A 10,420-nucleotide genomic window follows, 5' to 3' on the forward strand; every position below is an offset into this window, starting at 1 on the left:
TAGTGGAGGCAGCGCATGTTTTCTTTGTGACTTGTGGTAACTCTCCTTTGTTCTAAATCAATAGTTTAGCAGTCCGGAAATATTGGAAAACTTAACTTGTTTGACCATGCTGTAGGTCATGTAACTGTTTGTTCCATGCAATATGCTTTGTGGACTTCAGGAAGGTTGTTGAATTTATTCTGCCACTTTGTCTTCTTATTGTTATTAGTCTATAAATAAATCTCTTTGCCAAAATTCTTCATCTCTCCTATGTCTTATTCGACTAGTATTTCTGAAAGTGTAAGGATAATAATTCAGCCATAGATCTGAAATGTTTATTGCTTGCCAACATTTTACTCCCTCTGTTTAATTTAACACACATACATTAATGATTCATTTCGGTTGCCGTGAAGTTCGTTCTATGGAAAGTATTTGACTCTAGCCACAAAATTAAGGAAATTAGAAGGGGGGGGGGGTTCTGTCAGGTGGGAGATTTTCGGCCCAACACTGGCACCCAAAACGAGTGGGCACCTATTCAGTCCAAGTTAAGCAATGTGCACAAGTAATAGCCCACTTTTACCGAGACAGCCTGCCTCCATTCGGTTAGATTGCGCTGTCCTTCACTTCAGGTCTTCACTAAGGCACAGCGCATGTCCCGTCTCGCGAGGGGTGTCTCTAGAGCCCTATTTAATGAGCGTTATTGGGTGCAATGAGCGCACGCCGGACGCCAATATTTGCTCAGCACACCAGGATGTATGAATGGACGGGGGAATGGCGCGAACACTGCTCATGCGCAACCGCAAACTCTCTTAATCGGTTAAACTCATAATACAGAGCGTGCCGCTCCATCTCTCTATGCAAAAGTTGCGCTGCTTATTTGTCGAAACAGACTGATGATACAAACAATACAAAACTAAAAACGATTGCAACTATGAAAATATTCTAATGTAGATAATGTCACGAGCTATAAGAGTTCAGGCCTACAGGCTATCAATCTAATCAAAGCTGGTTAACTTTTTTTGTTAACGACCACGGGCCGCCCACGCGCGCTCTCGAGCGCAGATGAATTGGATGCGAGAGGATGAGAGAGTTAGAGGAGGAGCCTGTGCATGGGTCGGAGCCTTAAACCCCGGACCCCGGCCGGGTGACCCGCAGAGATGCTACACTCTGGGATGGAACACTGACAACAACTGTGTAGGAGACGCAGGGGAGAAAGTTAATAAAGACTGAGTGCTTTAGGCTAGTTGATGGATAGAACGTTTTACTCCCTGTAGAAAGGTGAGATAGTAGTAACCTATAGACTACGCCTGCTCAACAGCCAACAAGAACACACAGGAGGTCCTTAGGAGCGTTATTTCAAACAGCAGGTAGGCCAACCTCATCTTTCTCATTTTAATTAATGTCAATGTTTTGCTCTCATAGGATAATCGTGTAATTTGAATAGCATAGCCCTATTGAATATTAAAATATTTTGATCATGTTTATGTGAAGTTGTCCATTTATACATTGGTAGGGTAATAGGTTATGATTAGACATTTTTCGAAATGTTGGGTTAGGTTATGCTAAATAACAGGAATGAGGCATACAGCTGCAACTGTGTTAAGGCATTATAGGCTACAGACATGAATACATTGTTATAATCGATTATCTAATTTAGGATTCCAAAAACTGTGACATATTTATTAGACACTAGGTTTACTGCTCCTAAAATGTGCCTGGCATAATCTTAACGGGAACATTTTATCAGGTGTAAACCTATACTTAAATCCGTAATTATTTATACAAAGACAGTTACCCCACCAGCTCATCATGCTTCAGAATCACTTTGGTCATAAGATTGTTGCTATAAAGATGGTCCAAATGGCTAATAAGTGTACGAAATTATGCTATAGGTTATCATTCAGCAAGCTAAATTATGGTCTGGAATAAAAATCTATGACACACACAGTTGTGGACAAATTTCTTAAAACCAATAAATAGTTTCAAATAGGCCTATAGGTCAGCATCTAATAGGGGCAGACCTACAATGAAAAATATGGGCAGACCTACAATTAAAAGTCCTAATGAATCCTATCCTGAATCCTAATGAATCATTACCGTAACCATAAACACAGAACACAATCAGCCGAGTACAATTTGTCGCAGAGTTATACTGTACATGAATTATTCTGCGTTCCCTGTCACTGATCCGGGAATGTAGTCTAACCTTGAGTTAATCCCATGTTGCCGCTTCATCCACGGAGGGAGCAAATCCCGCAATGGCCCAGATTGAGAGTCCATCCCGGAGCCCGTCGCGACCTAAAAGCCTGGAATTACAGAGTTTAGAAGTCCCCCGAGATCAAGTTTCCCCTCGGATTAAAACCCTCTAAAACCTTTTTAGGGGGAGGGTACGGGTTTGATTCGGGGTACATTTGTTTTGAATGGTTTAAACGCTCATAGGCAGACTGTGTATCATACAGGCTCATAGCCATTCAGTAACATGTTGATCCTCATGTGCAGTATAATCCCTTCATTAGCGGTGATTGACACCTGAAGCACGAGAGCGGCAGGACCTGAGCAGGAGAGAGTAGCACTATAGGAGCTGTCCACTGTCCACGTGACCATGGTGCTGAATTATTTTCTTCGTCACTTGCTTCGTAAACAGCAAGTGTGGGCTAACAGTGACATGCTTACTCAAGGCAACAATGCATAGAGAAAGAAAATGGAGAAATAATAGAAAAATTAAACACTAATCCTTCAAATCACATTTTATTAGTCCATACATATATTTAGCAGATGTTATTGCAGGTGTAGCGAAATGCTTGTGTTCCTAGCTCCAACAGTACACCAATATCTAACAATACACAACAATACACATAAAGTGTAAAAGTAATTTTAAAAAAGTAAAAGAATGGAATTAAGAAATATAGAAATATTAAGATGAGCAATGTGGGAGTCCGCAGTATATATATATAATGTGATGGGATGGGATGTATAGTCAATATGGATATAATATGTAGTATATCTGAGGTATTACATATGACAGCAGCATGCTTCAGGAGAATCATCAAACTAAAAATCCCTAAAATATTCAAAGAACCCCCAATGTACTGTTACAAACTGGTCATTAAGGCCTTAGCTTAGATAATTGCTCACAGTCTTAAGTAGATTGTAGAGTAAGCAGGCTGAGGCTATAGTCCTGACCTAATCTCATGGACAGACTAGTAAACATAAAACCAAATTACCCAAGATTTTAGTTCTGGGTTAACGAAGATCAGTCATGACCTAGCTCTCATCTCATCTTGAGACTAGTCGGCCACACAAGGTCAGTAGAACTCATTAGGCTGCGGGACAAGACTGCTATAAATAGACTGGTCCTGGTCTGGTCCTCAAAACCAGCTAGGGTCAATGTCCCAGCATCTGTTGGTCTACACAGTCAAAGAAAACCTACTCTCAATTCACTTAGCTTTGGAAAGTATAGACAAAACATGTAAAAGGGTAGAGTTGTGATGAGCCTCATTTGGCCTCAAAATCTTCATAAAAAATGGTATATGTTAAGGTCAAAACTGTTGCTAATGTTAGTGTGTTTTCGTTTCCAGGAGACCATGATGGCCAAGTTGTACGGGAGGCCCAGCGAGGGGGCGGAGATAGTCAGTTCTCTGGAGTGGATGGATGATGACGTGAGCTCCCCAGACGGAGACGAGCCAATCACAGCAAACCACTACAGACCGGGTGGAATGGGCCACCTGGGCAGGGAGCTGGGCAGTGAGGACATGGAGGATGAAGAGGAAGGGGAAGAGGAAGACCATGGAGACGGGAATGCTCCCAAACGCAGAGGGCCCAAGAGGAAGAGGATGACCAAGGCCCGGCAGGAGCGCTTCAAGGCGCGGCGTGTGAAGGCTAACGCCCGGGAGCGCTCGAGGATGCATGGGCTGAACGACGCTCTGGAAAACCTGCGCAGCATCATGCCCTGCCACTCTAAGACCCAGAAACTGTCTAAGATCGAGACCCTGCGGCTGGCCCGCAACTACATATGTGCCCTGTCTGAAGCCCTGGAGGGGGACCAGTCCACGGAGAGCAGGGCCTTTATGGAAACCCTGTGTAAAGGCCTCTCCCAGCCTACCAGCAACCTGCTGGCTGGCTGTCTGCAGCTGGGGCCTGGGGGGCATATTGAGGAGAGGCCTGAAGACAGGCAAGGGGGGAGAGGAGGACCCACAATCCTGGGAGGGGTGGGGATGGCCGTTGGACCAATCAGCTACTCCTCCCCCGGCCTGCCCAGCCCGCCTTACGGCACACTGGACTCCGCCCACCTACTCCACCTGAGAGGGATGAAGGGAGGGGCTTACGAGAGGCACTCCCCTAACGACTGTAACAGTGGGGTAGGCACCCCTCCCTACGATGGCCCCCCCACGCCCCCGCTCAGCATTGGCAGTAACCTAGTGCTCAAGCAGGAGTCCTCGCCCCACTATCTTCCCCCTCACCACTACCCCCTCCTCCATCGGCCTGACAGGCCCCCAGGGACAAGTCTTCTACCAGGTGCCCCTGGAGATGCCCTATGATTCATACCGCCCTCCTCACATGGCACCCCCACAGATGGGCACCGTCTATGGGGATTAAGGCGTAGAGAGGACAGATGGGGCAGATGAGACTCTCCCCAATAACACACTTCCCCAACTGGCTCCATCTTGACCAATGACTGAGATGTTGGGAGAAATCTGACTTTGATATGAGAGACCCATCTTAGTACTAAACACTGTGAAACCAGCCCATCGTTGTGAACAACTGGGTAGTTACTTAGTAAAAAGTAGAAAGTGGATTGTTGTTTACATTTGTGTACTGTAAAGGTTAGTGCTCAACACTGTCAAAATCAGCTCATGATTGACATTAAACCGCTTGTTTGCTGTGGTTGTTTCTGAACACCAATTAAGCTAAAAGGAACCTCACTACTTGACCATTTCCAAGGGGTTCACAAGAGGAGTGGGTCCTATAGGTGGAAAGGCTGACTTGAAGAAAGACCTCAGCTTGAGCACTTCTGACCAGCACTCGGAACATGAAACACATCATTCACATGCATTTATTTATTCTCTAATGTAATATTTATATGAACTGCTGTTAGTCATTTTGTGTCTATCCTTTATATATGTGTTTGGTCTTGGCCTTCTCTACTTGTGCTGTCCCTGTTACATTGTTGACTGACTCTGATAGTGTATCTGTTTTCTCTCTTCTGTGTCCATTTCTCCTTTGTGGTCAGTTATATATATTGCAAGTGTAGCTGAGGACCAGAGAGAAAACTGCCCATGAGGAAGTGAGAAATGTCTGCTGTTGTAATGACAAGAACAAATATCAATTACAAAATCTGATCACGGTGTAACTTATTAGAGATATCATTCTGTTCAGACACTTTCTCCATTGCCAAATATAAAAAAACGCAAAAATGTTCCTCAAGATGATTACCTTTGGAATGAATTTTTGAACAAAAACGTTATCCATTAAAACCATTTAAACTAAGTTTTCTGTTTGAATTTCTATAAGTGGGTTTGCTTTAATGAATCAGTCTTGCTATGTCGAAAAACAGTCAAGGACCAACTGCTGCAATTATGGTGGTTGTGGGTAGTGGGTGGAAGTGATATGTAAGAGGTTGTGAGACACAATGAGAGAGGTGAGAGGGAGCAGAGAAGATGATGGGACGGGACTATGTTTCTAATGAGAGTACTTCAGTGACCACTGTTATTATGCTACCACCCCCTGACACACACACACACACACACACACACACACACACACACACACACACACACACACACACACACACACACACACACACACACACACACACACACACACACACACACACACACACACACCTAGGCCTAGAGAGACATGAAACATGGGAAAGGGAGTTTGGTTGTGAAATGGCCAGCGTGGGTCCATTGTAAACGCAGCCTGTTCTTTTATTATGCTGAGGTTGCTGGCTCTGGAGGGAAAGACAGCTGGGAGAAACTGAGGGGATGGACATTTCTCTGACGGGCATCTAGGGAGCCAAATGCAGGGGAGGGTGAGCTACATCCCCTCATATCCCCGCCTCCAAACAATCCCATTCCTCTTCATTAATTATTGGAATGACACATAACTTTACACACACACACACACGCACGCGCGCACACACACACACACACACGCACACACACACACACACACACACACACACACACACACACACACACACACACACACACACACACACACACAAAACATAGACTGGTGGAAGATGGTGATGCAGCAAGTGTTGTTCTCATTTGACAAGGGTTTGTGTGTATTTATTGGGGGTGTGTTGCTGGGAATACATTATTCAGAATCTGACCGACATTTAAAAAATTGAAAACTCTAAAAAGCTGTGCGTTTCTCAAGAAGAAAAAAGAGGTTATCGTGGGTTCCACTGTTGGTTATCTTTTCTAGCTACATTCAACATTCAAAACCGTAAGCTGATGAATGGAACTAAAACCTGACAACAGTATTAGAGAAGGTGGAAATAAATAGTCATGCCTAGTCCAAGAGTAATTTACTACGTCCAGACATACAGTATATAGTTGAATTCAGCCAGGGAAGGTTTAGCATCTTACCCCAGTTAATCACCCCCACTATGACTGGAATGGTATCAAATACTGGTGTTTGATGCCATTCCATTTGCTCTGTTTTGGCCATTATAATGAGCTGTTCTCCCCTCAGCAGCCTCCTGTGAATTCCACTCTATTTTAGCTTACAGTACCTGAGTATGTCTAACTCAATGATAATGTCCAGGCTTTATCACAGGACTGTTATGTAGAGGCACATGTGCTCTGATTCAGCCTCAGGGTGTGTGACCTGTAGCTACTCCCCAGGAGAGATGGAGAGATGGAGAGAGGGTGAGAGGGTGAGAGGTAGAGGGAGAGAGAGAGAAAACAAAGAGAGAGAGAGAGAGTCCCTGCTCACTCTTCCCTGAGAGACACGATGTCACTATCACTAACAGTGGAGTCCATCTGCCCTCACACTCAGTGTATAGAGATCTCAGACCTCTAGTGAACAAATATTTTATACAGAGCAGACAAAATATATTATACTATACCTTTATTGTTTGTCTCACTGACGGGCCGAGTGAAGGTTATGAATGGTTACTTTACAGAGAAATATCAACACACAAGCCAAGTTGCCCTTTATTTTCTTTCACCTGTTCAACACTCCAACTCTACCCCTATCCTCTCTTCCTACCCTCCACTTCATCTCTCATCTCTTTCTCCATCTTTTGTTTTAGCTACACTAATCCATCGGCTGGCTCTTAATGAAAGAGTGGATGTGTGGAGGCTGGATTGTAGTAGGATAAAGGTTGGTGATTAAGGTGGCTGGCCTCATAGGGCAGGCAGGCTTTCCTCACTGAGTCGCTGTTATAATAATCCTGTACAATTCAACTGGGCTCAGTTCTCTCTCTTTCCCTCACACACACACACATACATACACACACACACACACACAGAAACGTAGGCATGCACACACGCACACACACACAAGCAAGCCATAAACACGCAAACACGCACGTGTGTTTACGGTCAAACTCACAGGGATGTCTTTAATTCTTTATGGGACATGTTTAAGAGAAAGAACTCTGACAACAGAAACCACACACACACACACACACACACACACACACACACACACACACACACACACACACACACACTGGGCGGATGATGTAGTAGAGGCTGATGATGATCAAGGCTATTTGGAAAGACAAGCGGATGAAGGGAAGGGGTGGGGGCAACACAACACAGGGATGAGGCAGGAGGGGGGAGGGATGATGTGTAGGATGTGTGTGTGTGCATGTGGGGTGAGAGGTTTTAGTGTTGGGTTGTGGCAGCGGGCGTGTTGACTCTGACCCTGGTAACCCCCTCCACCTCACAGTTCCTCCACTGTAGCAGTGACAGAAAATGGAACAGGAGAGGAGGGACAGATGGGCTCTTTTACTAGAGGAGAGCAATGGAGAGACATGAGAAGACCCAAGAGAGAGGTAAAGTTAACATGAGCACTGTGGAGATGAGAAACAGAGAGATGAGTAAAAGAGAGATAGAAGAGAGACAAAGAGAAGAGAGAGAAAGTGAAAGAGAAAGTGAGAGAAAGAGAAATAAAGAATGGAAGATAGGGAAAGAGTGGATAAAGTCTATATATTTACAGTAGTGGTGCATGGGTAAAATCACTGGAGAAGCCAAACACCCCCCCAAATGCCATATTACAAACTATGTGTTGTGATAATTGCGTTGTTTGCTATATTACCTGTTAGTTCATATGCCTTGCCACCGTAATATATAAGTCGAAGGCTGAGGCAATAAGAAGGTACAGTGGCAGAATAAATTCAACCACACCTTTGTTTCATCACAAAACCAGAGAGCAACATCTGTCCGGTGAATTCCACAAAGCACATTGCATGTAACAAACAGTTACATGACCTACAGAATTATCAAGCAAGTTAATGTTTCCAACATTTTCGGACTACTAAATAACTATTCATTTAGAACCAAGAAGAGTTAGGCTACCGCAGGTCAAAGAAAACAAGCTGCCTCCACTATTCCAGCACCATTTCAACTTTAACATTTCAACATCATCAAATCACCTCTGCTTAGTCTAATACAGTATCACTAAAATATACCCAAAACAATTTAGTCCAATCTAAGCTCAATATGATGTGAATGTCCATGGTTCTGATTTATGTGTGCGTGTGTGTGTGTATGTATGCGTTCGTGCAAGTAGAAAAAACATGTTGACTCACCTGACTTGTAGAGAAACACCAAGGCCATCCTCCTCTCTTTGATGTTGACAAAATGATCTATGACTCTGTCATACAGTACACTCTTTTATTTTTTGTTGTCCTATAGGCTACCTGACTAAAATGCTCAACACTGATTGGCTATTATTTTATACTAGCTGTGTGTGGTAACAATGTCATACTCTTTTGGACCAGACAGCATCAGATAGATGGCCTACACATACAGAGACAGAGGGGCGCTGTATTACTCGCTCTGATTCTTTCTTCGGTGAGATACATTCAGCCTCTGCCAAATTAAAGTAAAATTATGAAACACAGAGAGACGAAAGATAAATGATGTTATATTTATTTTTATTTTTTCTTGGTATACTGTATAATTTGGGGAAGCCTGGCTTCCCTTGGAATCCATGAATACACGCCACTGTATATTTCTGTCCAATAAGTTGCCCAGTGTTCTCTCTGTCTATCTGTCTATCCACCCTCTGTACTGGCCTGAGATAAAACCACCCATTGAGAAATCAGTTTACTGTGGTCATTAGATCATCTGGGGTCAGGGGTCAGAGGTGGGAGAGGTCTAAGAGCTCCTTAGTGGTCAGTTGCCTCACATCATCCACTAGTACCAACAACTTGCGCTGCTACTTAATTTTCACACCAAATGTGCACCCAGTCCAATATAAATGTCAGTTCAGTGTTGGGTTGTTCCACAAAATGAGTGCATTTTGCATCCCTTTGATATTTTAAGTAGAAATTCAATATTGAATTATAAAAGCCTGTTACATTAAATGAAGTGCCCTTTAATATAGACCACATGGAGAATTCAATCAATCAGATTCTTTATATGAATAAAGAATTGCTAAAGTGCCAAAATTCCACAAGTTGACATTTCCCTCCGTACACCCTCTGTGACTTCTTGGAAGATTTTAACCCACTTAACCCTAACATATCTCCAAGTTTTCACCATCATGGTAAATGTCTCGTTATTTTGTTGCTTTGACAAAGTAATTTCTGAAAATTATTATTAATTTAATGTGATTAGTTATTACCTCTGTACCTCATTTTAAGCTCAACTCTGTTACGTGAACAGAACTCTTGTTTTAATATGATAAAACTATTCCATTTGAAAAATGTTTTTTCAAAAGAAACAAATATAAATAATTACATCTAATAATCAAATCATTGTGTAAAAGCAGGTGAGCTGAATCTAGGCTTCTTGGCCTTATGATTAACGAGACGTGGTGTGATCATAACAACATACAGTAACTCCTGTCCTTCTGTTCACCTGACTCACAATCAAATGTCGACCGCATTATCTACCAAGGGAATTCTCTATATATCCCGTATATATTCCCCCCCAAGCAGACACATTGATGGCCCTGAACAAACTTTATTTGACTCTATGTAAACTGAAAACCACATATCCTGAGGCTGCATTCATTGTAGCTGGGGATTTTAACAAGGCTAATCTGAAAACAAGACTCCCTAAATTCTATCAGCACATCGATTGCACAACCAGGGCTGGTAAAACCCGGGATCATTGTTATTCTAACTTCCGCGACGCATATAAGACCCTCCCCCGCCCTCCTCTCAGAAAAGCTGACCACGACTCCATTTTGTTGCTTCCAGCCTACAGACAGAAACTAAAACAAGAAGCCAAGAAGCTCCCGCGCTCAG

At 43.3% G+C, this 10,420-nt stretch overlaps 1 pseudogene; it reads left to right on the forward strand.

Annotated features, from left to right (window-relative positions):
- Positions 1-905: 905 nt before the first annotated feature.
- On the forward strand, positions 906-5,457 carry LOC115145913 (neurogenic differentiation factor 4-like; annotated as a pseudogene).
- The last annotated feature ends 4,963 nt before the right edge of the window (positions 5,458-10,420 follow it).

This window comes from Oncorhynchus nerka, linkage group LG2 (assembly GCF_034236695.1).
Source record: "Oncorhynchus nerka isolate Pitt River linkage group LG2, Oner_Uvic_2.0, whole genome shotgun sequence".
In the NCBI taxonomy this organism is placed as follows: domain Eukaryota; kingdom Metazoa; phylum Chordata; class Actinopteri; order Salmoniformes; family Salmonidae; genus Oncorhynchus; species Oncorhynchus nerka.